Source organism: Mirounga angustirostris, unplaced genomic scaffold (genome assembly GCF_029215605.1).
Source record: "Mirounga angustirostris isolate CCGP_5_RB_7025 unplaced genomic scaffold, mMirAng1.0.hap1 SCAF_4, whole genome shotgun sequence".
In the NCBI taxonomy this organism is placed as follows: Eukaryota; Metazoa; Chordata; class Mammalia; order Carnivora; family Phocidae; genus Mirounga; species Mirounga angustirostris.
In genome coordinates, this window is record NW_026991712.1 from 135346635 (window position 1) to 135360952 (window position 14318).

The window sequence follows — 14318 nt, forward strand, 5'->3', positions numbered from 1 at the left end:
CCAGATGATCACCCACTTGGTGGCTTAAAACAGTAGGAATTAATTCTCTCACAGTTTTGAAGGACATAAATCTGAAATCCAGGTGTTGGCTGGGCCATGTTCCTTCCAAAAGCCCATGGGAAGAATTCTTCCTTGCCTCTTCCAGCTTCTGGTGGCTCCAGGCGTTCCTGGGTTTGCAGCTACATCCCTCCAGTCTCAGCCTCTGCCTTCATATGGCCTCCTCCTCCTTCTCCCTGTGGGTATCTCCTCTGTGCTTCCCTCTCTCTCTCTTTTTTAAAGATTTTATTTATTTATTTGACAGGGTGAGACACAGCAAGGGAGGGAACACAAGTAGGGGGAGTGGGCGAGGGAGGAGCAGGCTTCCCGCTGAGCAGGGAGCTGGATGAGGGGCTGGATCCCAGGACCCTGGGATCACGACCTGAGCCGAAGGCAGATGCTTAACTGACTGAGCCACCCAGGCACCCCCCTGTCTCTCTTTTTTAAGATTTTACTTATTTATTTGAGAGAGAGAGAGAGAACACAAGCAGGGGAGCGGCAGAGGGAGAAGGAGAAGCCGGCTCCCCCTGAGCAGGGAGCTGGATGTGGGGCTCCATCTGAGGACCTCAAGATCATGACCTGAGCCGAAGGTCTGCTTAACCAACTGAGCCACCCAGGTGCTCCTGAACTCATTTTTAAATGTCTGTGGCACATGGACTTTGTGCTGTGAATCACTACCACTCGACCCCTACCGTCAAGGAGTCTACAGACTGGCGGGCAAGTGGGCAAATAGCCAGAAGGGCTGGAGGGGCCATATACCTGAGGAGCCTCTGAGCGGCTACCTGATGGAGGAAGTTTCACCTGAGATAAGCCCTCCTGGGAAAAAGGGGAATGGAAACGGCATGACATAGGCTGCTCCAGATGTTCTATATACATTTATTTCATGCAGTCCTCACAATCCTACGAGGCAGGTATGGGTCTGCAGTCCATTGTCAAAACTCCCTGGGGCCAATGTGTTTTGGAATTCAGACATTTCTGGATTTTAGAGAAATAATATGTTGTAAGAGTTTATTATTTCTTTTGTTAAGACATTTGTTTAGGCCAATTGATAATACCATTTATCAACTTAGAAAATTACTTATTGGGCTCTACTCTAATGATATTTATTGAAATTTAGTATATTTTTGTCATCAAATAGACCGCATCAAGTATTAAAATTTTTTTGGCTTTTTAGGTTTCTATTTTAATTCCAGTTGGTTAACGTACAGTGTAATATTAGTTTCAGGTGTACAATATAGTGATTCAATAATTCCATAGAACACCCGGGGCTCATCACAAGTGCACCAAACACCTAATATTATGTATCCAATGGTCTGAGGCTAGACCCTATAACTAATACATTCATAATTCTGTAGCAAAACATGTATGTTCACATTAAATAAAATACAGACTACAAAAAGGCTCATGTGAGTCCAGGGAAGGGTTTTACCACCAAATGAATTAAGATCAGTTAGATTTCACTACCAAATGAGTTAGGAGTTTTTATTGCTCTTAGGTTTGGGGATTGGAGATAAGACATGGGGGGAAATTATTATTTCTACACTTTATATTATTTGCTACACTTTGCAGACAAAGAAACTGAGGCTCAGAAAACTTGCCCAAGACACCCAGTTAGTATGTGGTGTAGGTGGAGTTGGAACATTTGTCTCTCTGCCTGGCTCCTCACCCTTAGCATCATTCTGTCTCAATTTTGGCTTTAAGTAAGCTACCTGAGCCCTACCAAGCCCTGAGAAATACCATGATTTCCGAAATAATATTGATGGTTTCAGTCCACTCATCTTTGTAGAAACACTTGAACCAAAGCTTTAAGTCATATGAACATGGATAATTTTTCTGTCTACCCGTGTTTGTGACATGCCATTCTTGAGACATCTGGTAGTGTGAATAATTCTGTGGTTTCAGGCAGGGGGTGAAGTTCTAACTTGTGAACTTGGAAGGGGCTTTAATTAAAAAGTCATGTCATGCTGATGACAATACGGGCAGAGCTGCTTAGACAGCAAAACCAGACAACTCCTTTTTGTTGACCTACTTCAAACACATATGATTACTTAACTTTATAAGAATAAAATAAGGTCCCCAAGAGAGCAATAATTGTTCCCAACAGCACCTTTAAAGAAAGGGCCCAACTAACAGAAAACACCCGGTCTACAGATAATTTAAAATGCTTACCTCCTCATTGATAAAGCAAGAGCAGGTTCCCTGCCCTCTCACTCCCAACACACACCCCACACGCATCACACACCACACACACCACAGAGCACACATCCCACATATCCACACACATATATGCCACACACTCCCCACATGACACATGTATAGCATATATACATGTAACTACATACCACACACACACACAGCCCCACATCTCCACACACGCATCACACCACACACACACACCCCACACACTGTGCATCCTGTGGACGGGAACCTTGGTTGGCATTTGCTTCCTCTCGTCCCTACCAGGCGGGGCGGTGCTGAACCATTTAGATGAACCTCTCACTTGCTCGTCTGCTGCACCCCACCAGTCCCCAGTCACACTCAGCAGGGCCAACAGTTCAGTCTTTTCAGTTTAACTCCACGACTTACCACCACTCTTTGTGTCCCTGAAGAGAGAATTCACTCCAGGCCAACAAAGATGTCAATTTTCCTTCTACAGCTAAGTCTTGCAGCTTCTCCCCACAACTAGGTTTTCACCATTGTTTTGTCTCTAGACACAACAGATGTCATGCTCAGAAAATTCCCTTAATAAATCAGTTTCATGTTCCTCATACTTCAGTAACGAGGAATGAAATGACAATTTACCTGAAATAACCCAGATTTTCCCATTCAAACCACATCAAGGACAATCATGATGACTGCTAACTTTATTCACTGGGAGGTTACTATGTGCCAGACAACCCTTAGCATGCTGTGTGATTTATCTTGGGGGAATGAAAGTGATCAAATTACAGCTTTCAGAACTGCACTCTACTGTATGCAGATCACAACAATAAATGCTTACATAGTATTTTCATGTGCCAGGCACCATTGTAAGTGCATTATAAGTAATCCTCTCATTGTAACTCACACAACAACCCTCTAAGGTAGATACCTATGTATGCCATTTTACGGATGGGGAAACTAAGATCCAGAAAGGCTAAGTAACTTGTCAAGGTCACACAGCTAGGAAGTAGTGTAGCTAGGACTATAATTGTGACCCTCAGGCTCTGAAGTGCATATTCTTTCCCACTGCTCTGGAAATGCTGTCTCTGTAGGTCTATGTCTTATTCATCCCTGCATCTGAGCTCCCAGCACTGTAGCTGACAGAAATAGGTGCTTAACAGATGTTCAAGGAGGAAGGAAAAGAGAAATAAGAGAGGGAGGAGAGACACCAGTTTCAGAGACATGCCCTGGTGGAGATGAAGACCAGGGCTCATTGAGTAACCAGTTACATTTCTGTAACTGAGAGAAGAGCTGACGGATGTATCTCTGGGGTTTGCTTCTGTGAGCTGTCAGACCGCCTGCTGTAATGCCACCAAAGGAGAACCCTTTGCAACTTCACCAATGGCCTAAGGACAGATCCCTTCAGCATCTGTTCATGATTCCAGCAGAAGGATTGAAAGGCCCTACATGGATCAGGGGTGTGATTTGAGGGCACAGGAGCATGGTCATTCTGCTGGGTCCATTCTCCAATTGTACGGTATTTCCTAATATTTGTAAGGAAATATTTCGACTTAAAGATTGAGAAGACTATGTTTATATGGTGCACAAGCCAGACTGTGAGGTGTGGAGAGAGGCTAAGGGAAACAACTGGTTCACTACTTCCTCGGGGCTCCAGAAAATGTCAGACTTAATTTGTGTAGGTATCACATTTTCTCGGAATTACTTGTTTATATCTAGCTCTTCTGCAAGCCCAGCTGTTCCTGAGGGGCAAGGACCTTGTTACTCACTCTTGGTGTGGCATAAGTGGCTAAACATGTGGCCTGGGGAGTCAGAGTACCTGAGATAACGTTAAGGCTTCATCGCTGTGTGACATTCGGCAAGTGACTTAACCTCTCTGAGCCTCTCTCGTTTTTTTATTTGCTAAATAGGAAACAATGACGATGTTTTCCATAAGGGAGCTTCACCAGCCATTGAGCAAAGATCTCTGGCTGCTGCCTCCAGGAGGAAGTTGTACTTGAAGAAAGGCTTCCCAGGGAGGAGGGGGAATGGCATTGATGTGGGGCGCTGTGGGTAGTGTTGCAGGAAAGCGTGACAAGCAAGTGAGAGGTTCATCTAAATCGTTTAGCACAAAAGCCTGGCTCTTGTGCCTGTGAGGAAGACTGCTGTTTCCTAGTGCCTATGGCTCCCTTTCTTTCCCAGTAATGATGGCACCGAAGGTTTAGTGGGGTGTGCGCCTGAAGGCTCTGGAGAACCGTAGAGAAGTGTGGGGTGCACATGGCAAGGGGCCATTGCCAAGGTCATGATGAAAGAAATAATGAGCATTCTGCTGGTGGTGGAGAGAAGTGGGGAGCCCGAGGGGTGTTTCTGGGGCAGAGTCAGCCAGATTTTATGAATGTCGTGGCGACAGAAGGAGGCCGGTGGGAGGGGTGGGGGAAGAGGCTGGAGGACGCCCCGATGTTCGGCATGGTAACTAAGTAATGGTGACTTAGTAGTTAATATTCACTGAAGTGGAAAATGGAGGAGGAGCACCAGGTTTGGGAGGCAGGCGATGAGTGTGGTTAAGGACACACGGGGGCGGAGGGGCCTGGGGATGTCCCATCCAGATGTCCGGCCAAGTTCTTTTTGTTCACTGCCTCTGTGGAATGGCGTTTCATCATCAGTATGTGTCCTGAAAAAGGGTTTTGCAAAGAGCGCGCGAACGTTCTGTGCCTGGAAGATCAGAACAACCCGCAAAGACAGCAACTTTCACACACACACACACACACACACACACACACACACACGCAGCCCACTGCCAGCCCTCAGGCAGCTCTCCCTGCCCTTCCAGTTTGCTTTGCAAGCCCACAGCTCAGCCTGGCCTCACCCCCACGCCAGGCTCCCTGGGGGAGAGACAAAAGGTGCGCATCCACAGCACAGAATGACCATATCCACCCTGTCAGCAATGGTTTCTATGGGACGTTTGGTCACAGTATGCGGGTTTTCTTTTTACTGAAAAGTCATTGCAGTGAAAATAGCTAACATGATTATGTTGAATACATAGCTAACGATGGAGTTATTTCTCCACTGCAATTCTGCTCTCTGCAGACATTTCCCTACTATTCTATTTTGCACCAACTCCATGGGGGCTTTTCCAAGTCTTGTAAAGCTAAAAAGTGCCTAAAGCAAGTGTCCTACCCAAGTCGCTGACCTCACCAAGGGAGGTCAAGTTGCAAGGATGGATGGTTTTCTGTCTCCACAGGGAGCTCTCAGAGGTGAACCCACCACCTTGGAGACCCAGCCGTGCACTCAATGCTTGCTAGTGCCTAATGCTACACTAAGTCCTTCAGAAGGCAAGGGAAATGAGGCTCCGAGAGGGTGAGGAACTTGCCTAATGCCACACAACTAATAAAAAATAGAGAGAGGATTCCAATCAAACCTGTCTCACCCCAGTTCCCGATGCTTAACCAGTAGGCTGCACTGCCCCTCCACCATCAGTCCAGGATGTCACCTCCCTGCTGATCTGACCACAGTTAACATCGCTGTCATTTATTTCCGGGTCCTCTTACCCGCTTTGCCCTATTTTCCACTTGCTGTTCTTCACATCCAGGCTCTCTGTTTTACCAAAAAAGAATGTGTGCGGTTTCCTACCATCCACCCAGTATTAGAAAGGGAAAAGTCTTGGTCATGAAGAATCTCAGAAGCGGTGTCTCTGGATCTACTTGCTCTCCTAGGAATGACCAGTGGGGTGACCAGTGTCATGATGGCTGGGAAAGCGGCCGCTTGGTGGAGCTGTTTGTGCAGGTGACTTTCACACCCAGCTGGGGGCATAACAGTCTTAAAAATGGAAAAGTTATCTATTTGGGTTTACATCGAATGTCAGATATGGATATCCTGAGCTGCAAGGTGAAACAAATAGGAAAGGATGGGAATGTGTAGAAGAGATTTTGACAGTTCTGTTTTTCTTCTCTTTGAATCACTCCTGTTTCCTCCGAGCTGCCTTTCCTCTTTGCTCGCCTGGATCGTGGTCCTTCCTGGTAGAGAGCAGACGTTGAGCTGGTCAGGCTAGGACAGGCTAGGCTGCCGCACTTAAACTTACAGGGTTGCCATATAGAGGAAGAGTGTTGAGATAGCACATCAGCTTTAAATGCCTCAGCCCAGGGACTCCTGGGTGGTTCAGTCGGTTAATCGTCCACCTTCGGCTCAGGTTATGATCCTGGGGTCCTGGGATCAAGTCCTGCATGGGGCTCCTTGCTCAGTGGGGAGGTTGCTTCTCCCTCTGCCTGAAGCTTCCCCTGCTTGTGCTCTCTCTCTCTGACAAATAAATAAAATCTTTTTTAAAAAAAAATGCCTCAGCCCAGAAACAGCACACGCCACTTCTGATCAAGTTCCAGTGGCTAGAGCTAGTCCCAAGGGCCGGGGAAGGTAATCTCTCCCTGTGCCTCCGCAGGAAAGGAGAACAGGGCGTGGGGGCCCTGGTGACCTCCTCCATGGAAGCTTGTCTTTCATGTCTGGTGACCCCTACATGTCCACATGATTAGGGACACGGGGAATTCTGGCAAGATGTCAATGCTAGTGGTGCAGAGTTATTTGTAGGGTTGTGGGTTTTTTTTTAACCTTATAGATTTATATAGAAATTTATATGTAATTTATGTATCATAAAGTTCACCCATTTTTGGTGTACAATTCAAGGATCTTTAGTAAATGTACCAAGTCCTGCCACTAGGTGGTGGAGCAATTTCTGAATCTCCTTTGCATCCCGCTAATAACACATTCACAGCAAAAACCTGGTAACCAGTGTTTCCTTGAACTCCAAAGTTTGAGTGAGCGGGGTCATGCTACCAATAATTGTATGACTCCCATGGTATCAGAAACTGTGCAAAAGGAAGAGGAAGGAAGGTAGATCCCCAAATCACCTGAGGAACTTACTGGAAATTTCCATGGGTTCATTTGGAGAAGAGTGGCAAGGCTGGGGTGCAGGGAGAAGGTTCTGATGCACAAGTGAGTGCAAGGAGACTAAGGGAGATCTGACCATGCCGGGGAGTCCAGGAGTCTGGGCCCTTTGAACTCTTAAGCCTGAAAAACCAGGGGCGCCTCAGTGGCGCAGTCAGTTAAGTCCGACTCTTGGTCTCCACTCATTTTGCCATCTCAGGGTCATGGGATTGAGGCCCGTGTGGGGCTCCACACTCAGTGCAAATCCACTTTAATCCACTTAAGATTCTCGCCCTCCCTCTGCCCCTTCACACCTCCCCCCAGATATGCTCTCTCTCTCTCTAAAATAAATAAATAAATCTTAAAAAAACAAAAACAAAAAAACCCCTGCAAAACCAAAGCACTCTTCCAGAACAAAGCCCTATTCTGAGGAGAAAATGCTGGAAGTAGAATCCAAACTGAACAAGGTGGGAACAACAAGGACAAAGAAAAGGTGAAGTCAAATCAAAGGTGGGGAGTGGAGCAGGAAGAGGAACTCAGAATGCATGATGTCATATTTTTAAAATTACTTCATGAAATCAACAGAAGGGAAGCTCAGGACTGTGGAACTAGAAAAGTTCTCTGTTGTCATTGTTTCCTCCGGAAAGTAAAGGAAGACTCATTTCATTGAAAAAGGAGTCGTAGGGTGCTCGCTTCGGCAGCACATATACTAAAATTGGAACGATACAGAGAAGATTAGCATGGCCCCTGCGCAAGGATGACACGCAAATTCGTGAAGCGTTCCATATTTTTTAAATAAATAAAATCTTTAAAAAAAAGAAAAAGGAGTCGTAGGAAAAGATTGTAGTCAAATACCAACAATGCTGTTATATGAAAGAATAAGAAGCAGAATAATATCACTACAGACAATGAAAGAATACCAAAAAAACATGCCACAAAACAGAAATGTAATAAATGAAATGTAAGTAAATGGAAAATATAATATTTCAAAATAAACTAAAAAAAGGGAAAATCGAAACTGTAAAAAACAACATAAATCAGAATGAGAAAAAGTCAAAGATGGAATGATTCAGGAAGATTTGAAAAGAGAAATGAAAAATTCAAAACAGAATTGGAAATAAAAGAAAAATTGCTTCGGAAATGAAGGCCAAACTAGAAGGAATACAAGAAAGAACAAATGAAAAAATGCCCTGAGAGAAATAGAAAATGGAAAATAGGAGGTTTGTTTGTTTGTTTGTTTCTGGGGGGGGAGGAGACAGAGGGAGAGAGAGACTCCTGAGCAGTTTCCACATGGGGTGTGGAATCTGACATGGGGCTTGATCTCACAACCCTGAGATCATGACCTGAGCCGAAATCAAGAGTTGGACACTTAACTGACTGAGCCACCCAGGTGCCCCCAAAATAGGAGAAGTTTTTAAAACCAAAAAGGAAAGAAGACATAAAAAAGGGTTTGAGGGAAAGTGATAAATATAGAAAATAGGTAAAGAATATCCAATACATATATGATGAGTCCCCAAAGAAGAAAACCAAAGAATAAACATAAATTACTAAAAACTAAAAAAAAAAATTCTTGAAATTAAAAAAAGAACCCTTAAAACTACATATTGAACAGACATACCATATATATTGGAAAAAACAGCCCTCAACATCTCCACTCTGAAACTACTAGATTTGGGAGAAAAAGAAAGAAAGAAAAAATCCTTTGTGCAACCAGACAAAAGCAGGCATTTTATAAGAGGAAGAAAATCAGATTGTCAGTAGTCTTTCAACATCAATGCTTCATGCCAGAAATCAATGGAGTAACTTATTTAGAATACTCAAAAAAATGTGAGCCAAGAATTTTAAATCCAACTTTGAATTGATATTTGAAGAGACAAACAGCAAGCACACTGTTATGAACACGCAAGAACTTGGGAAGCAGTACCTCTGAGATTCTTTTCTGAGGAATCCGAAGAAACTTCAGGCAACCAAGTGGCTGAGGAGACAGCTATGCTGAAGTAATTCAGCTAAAAAGGAAGATGACTGAGGGAACTAAAATACCATTTTGCAACCCCTAACGAATTAATAGATCTATTCAATGATCATCCCTGGCTGCTAATATCACAAGACGAGAGATAAAGTAAGTTGCATGCCCTATGATGGAAGTACCCAGTACAATTTATAAAGCAGCCTTGAAAAAGAGTGAAACTGGGACACCTGGATGGCTCTGTCAGTTAAGTGTCTGACTTTTGATTTCAGCTTGGGTCATGATCTCAGGGTTGTGAGATGAGCCCCGTATTGGGCTCAGTGCTGAGTCTGCTTGAGATTCTTTCCCCTTCCTCTTCCTCCTCCTCTGCTCCTCCCTGCACCGCCCCCCCGCCACCCTACTTGTGCACTCTCTGTCTCTCTCTTAAATAAATTAATTAATTAAAATATTTTTTAAAAACAAAAAAGATAAAAGAACTGCATCAGGCTCCATACTCAGCGGGGAGCCTGCTTCTTCCTCTCCTCCCCACTTGTGCTCTCTGTCAAAATCTGTCTCCCTCTCTATAATAAATAAATAAAATCTTTGAAAAGAAAAGAAAAGAAAAAGTGAAACTAATCAGGCCTCTTGATCTAGCAACCGTCTTACAGGCAATACAGGGAAACATTAATTTAAAAATATAACATAAACACAGAAAGGCACATAAAATATAGGTAAGGTGTAATGAATAATTATAAAACAAAGGTTCCTTCCACCACTACCCAGGTCAAAAGACAGAACACTGCCAGCACCCACGGAACCTCAGTGAACCCCAGCAAGATCCCGGCCCTGTAGTAACTACCATCCTGACTTTTGTGAAAATCCTTCACTGACTTTCCATTTACTTTTCACTTTTTCCTACAGCAGTCATCCCTCTCCCATATAGTTCAGCTTGGCCTGTTTGGGGCCTTTTTTGATTGTTATATTCCTATGTGTCTTGCCTCTTGCCTTCAACATTATGTTTGTGAGCTGTATCCATATCGCGGGTAGCTGTGAGTTACTCATTTTCTTGCCGTCCGATCTTCCCGTATGAATGCACAGCAATTCTGTTATTTTATCCTTGATGGACACTGGATTGTTTACAATCCAATCGTTTGGGTCTCTTATATGCATAATTGTGCTGTGCACATTCTTGGGTCTGTATCTGGTGCACATATATATACATGAAGTTCTCTAGCTATATACCCAATAGAGACACTGCTGCCTGACAAGGTATGTGAACCTTCAGCATAACTACAAATTCCCCAGCAGTTTTCCAGAGCATGCCATCTCATTGCATAATTGGAGGGGGCATCATGACCCCATGTGTTCTCTACAAATAGTACCCTCTCAAACGTAAGAGGAAATGGCAACCTTGCATCTCTGCCGATTTATTTTGCCAACGCCAGTTTTGAGGATTACTCCTATTGTTCCACACTTTGCCAACTCTTAGAACTTTTGGACCTCATTTTTGTGAATCTGGTGGATATATAATTATGTTTTGTTGTGTTTTTCAACTGCATTTCCATGGCTACTAGTAAAATTAAGTACCTCTTCATATGTTTATTGGCCTTTTGGATTCCTGTTCTCCCCCTTCTAAACATTATTTTGATAATACACATAGGTTTCTATAACCTAAAGCATGTAGACAGGACCTTTCATAGTTAACACAATGTGTTACCCCTGTAGGACTGGGGACAAATTTACTGTTTCGATGCCAATATATGCTAAATTCTGACTAAAGCCAACTCAACACAGTGAAGGTGGACTATCTCCAAAGTTGACAGCACAGGTAACATTACATACTTTTGTGTTTACCTATAAAAATACAACCAACTCCATCTTTAACCTGTAGAAATGTGATTTCTTCACTAATGTGCTCCTCTAACGTGCTTTCTAAAAAATTTTCAGGGACTGTCTATAATCAAATGGTCTCTGACACTGCTCACCCTTCTTGACTGTATGTACCATGACTTTTGACGGCCTTCCTCCTTCTTTAAATAAACTCCCTTCTCTCTCAGTACCCATGATTTCTCTCTCATGGTTTTCCTCCTAACCACCTAGAGACTTTCTCCTTCCCCATCTCCTCTCTCTGACATCCAATCAATGTTGGTGTCTTCCAGTGCTTTATCTTTAGACCCTTGTGTCTTTAGCAGATACCATTTGGGGTATTTTCCTAGTCCCACAACCACCTCTAGTCCCTCTTCCTAGGAACAATCCCCATTCACACCCCACATCCATGGGGATGAGCCTTTTACAGATATGTTTGCCCTGTCTTTCTGGTCTTAGCTGATTGGCCCAGGAGTAGACAACAGACTAAAGAGCAGCCAGACCGATTCTTTTCCCCGCATTAGGAACTGAGACCCAAAGTCTTGATAAACTCTTTGGCTGGAACTGTGACATGAGAACATGGGATCCTAAGGCAACCTCATGTTAACAAGTGGGCTAAGAAGTGAGGAGAGCTGTCAGGGAAAGCACAGAACAAAGCGCACATGTGTAGAGAAGCAGAGACAGGTGACAGTGACAATTCCTGGCATAATGTTTTGGTTCCCAGGTTCCAAGCCCATTCTCACCCTTGGGTTCCATGAGACAGTCACAACTCTGTTCTTATTTCAAGTTCCTGTTGTGTTCAGTCTCACTCACCATGGTCACTGCTATTCACAATTTAAGTCCCAACTGACCTCTTCCACTTCTATTCACTCACCCTGGATTATTTCATTCCCACTGGAGCTTATCCCAGAACCCCATCCTACTCAGTTGAAAAGCGCCATTGCTTTGTATTTCTGGAGGAAGGAATGCCATAGCTCAGGAGAAATATTCACTGGTACATCTGGTTCGTCCTTGCTTCATACCATCCTGGGGCTTAAGGCTTTCCTGCCATGGCTTTCTAACAAGAAATCATCTGCTCCTTGACTTTCCTCCAGGCCCTGCCAGCCTTCTCCTAACTTGGCAACCTCACTTTAGTGCCCAAGTCTGATACCTCTTACCAAGAATGCCTTTTTCTCTAAGCCTGGCCAGTCTGACTTAGGACCTGCCCTCTCCACCCAAGAATAGCCATGTTCTCGGCCATGCCCTCCCTGACCTGGGTTTTCATATTGGCTTGGTGCCTGTTAGCACCTGCCCTCAGGACTCAGCTCCGTAACCCTTCCTTAGGACAGAGCCCACTTCAGAAATAGCAAATACATGGCCCGTGTGGTCAGTTCCTACTATTCCCACCAAAGAAATGTTTTCATTGATCATATCACTCTTTCTTGCTCATGCGAGACAAGGCAACATCTTAGAATCTTTAATATAGTTCTCTAACGCCAAGAAATTATCCATCAGGGTTTGGTTCTGGTGGTGTGAAGGAATGAGAACATTGACAAGGAAGAGACATTTCGAGAAAGATTTGGGGAAATGTGTTAAATTCTGCTTTTTTAGCTCTTAGATTTGAGGAGAAGCCATAATTTCTAGGTGCAGCATTCTGATAGACAGCTGGAAAGCCAGGGTCACAGAGGAACGGGGCCCAGGAAGGGACACCTCCTTCCCCTCCTTGGAATCTCTCTGCAGGCTGGGCCTGTTCCCTTGACTGTGCTCAACCCTGGTCAGTGGCCCCTACATTTCTGTGGGAACTATTTGTGCTTTGGGTAATGTAGTGGCTAAAAACTTTGGTTCTAGAGCCAGGCTACCTGGGTTTGGATCCCAACTCTGCCACTAACAAATGTGGGAGGCACTTTGGGCAATTTATTTACCCCTCTGTCCCCACGCCTTTGTTTCTTCATCTGTAAAATGGGATAGTAATCAGATCTAACTCATTGGATTGTTGTGAGGATTGAACTCATACATGTAAAGGCTTAGAATGGTGCTCAGTAAATGGCTGCAACTATTACTGTCCCACAAGGAGACTATAGTAGAAGCTCCTTGTAGACTCGGTTGGTCTTCCTCATCTTTCTCTGGCACATAGATGGTTCTGAGTAACAATGAAGAGCTCAGGCTTTGAAGTCCCAAAGATGAAATCTCAGGTCTGGCACTGGGTGATCTGAGAATAAGTGTCCTCCTTGTAAAACTGTGATAACAATTCCTACTTTACAGAATCACTGTATTAAATGAGATAACATGGATAAAACTCCAAGGACACAGCAAACTCTCAAAACTAAAAAGAGCAAACTCTTATTATCAGGGCTAAGTATAGTGTTGTGGCTGTGCCTGACGGCTTGGTTTTGAATTCTGGTTCTGCCACACAGTTGTTTCCTAATCTTGGCAAGTTCCTCAAGCTCCCTGGGCCTCGGTTTTCTCCTCTGTAAAGTGGCAATAATGCTAGCACCTAGCATATGGGGTGGAGGTACGGATCAAGTGAGAAAATATACATCTAGTCCTTGACCCAATGCCTGACACATATCTCAGTCAATGCCAGCTTATTCTTGTGTGCTCAATAAATGGATCAATTGCAGAAAAGTCCTTAAAAAATAAACTTGCTAAAGGACAGAATCTGTGAGCTCTGTAATTACAAGAATTCATCCTAATGTCAAATTCAGGTTGAGCTAAACCCATAAATGCAAGGAGAGCCCTGAGAGACTGCAGCCCAGGAAGCTATGCCTTCTCCCTGATGTCTCTTCTCGTGGCATGGGCCTTGGGGACGATTAGCACCATAAGCTGCTAGAGCTGGAAGTGTCTTTATGGCTAGTCATGCAGACTATTTCCTCCTGGGTAATTGAAACCCAAAGAGGTCAAGACCCCAGTGTGGACTGAGTCTGAACCAAGATTTAGGTTAGTCCAGTGCTTTCACCACTGCAAAACACACTGCTTCTCGCCTCCACAGCCTCCCCACATGAAAACAGAACTCTGCTTGCTGTCCTTCGCCTGCTTCAAGGCATCAGGGAGCTAGGAATTTCAAACTCCTCCTGGGACAGAAATTGGGCTGCCACAATAGGAAGGTCAAGCAAGAATGGTGTAGATTCTACTTTCAGCCTCTAGAGGGAGCACTGGGCACGGCTGGGAAGCACCACCCTGGAGCGCTCCCAGGCCTTTTGGGGGCTGGCTGCAGCCTGAGGAGGAGTACTCCGCAGGCCTCCTCCCAGCAGGCCAAGCCCTTCTGCAGCCCGTGGAGCAATGGGAAAAGCCCACGATCTGGGCATAAACACATGGCTTTCAGCCCTTATTCCACTCATGCAAGTTGTGTGCATTTGTGCCCATACCTTAATCCCACGGAGGCTCCTCTGTTATTTGGGAAGAACCAGATCTGCCTTGCCTCTTCCAGGCTTTAAAAGGCCTA

At 44.5% G+C, this 14318-nt stretch overlaps 1 non-coding gene across 1 annotated transcript; it reads left to right on the top strand.

The window, feature by feature from the left end:
• The first annotated feature begins 7771 nt into the window (after positions 1-7771).
• LOC123860596 (U6 spliceosomal RNA) lies at positions 7772-7878 on the top strand. The gene has a single exon (XR_006794725.1). It is a non-coding gene; the product is annotated as a U6 spliceosomal RNA (small nuclear RNA).
• Positions 7879-14318: the final 6440 nt, after the last annotated feature.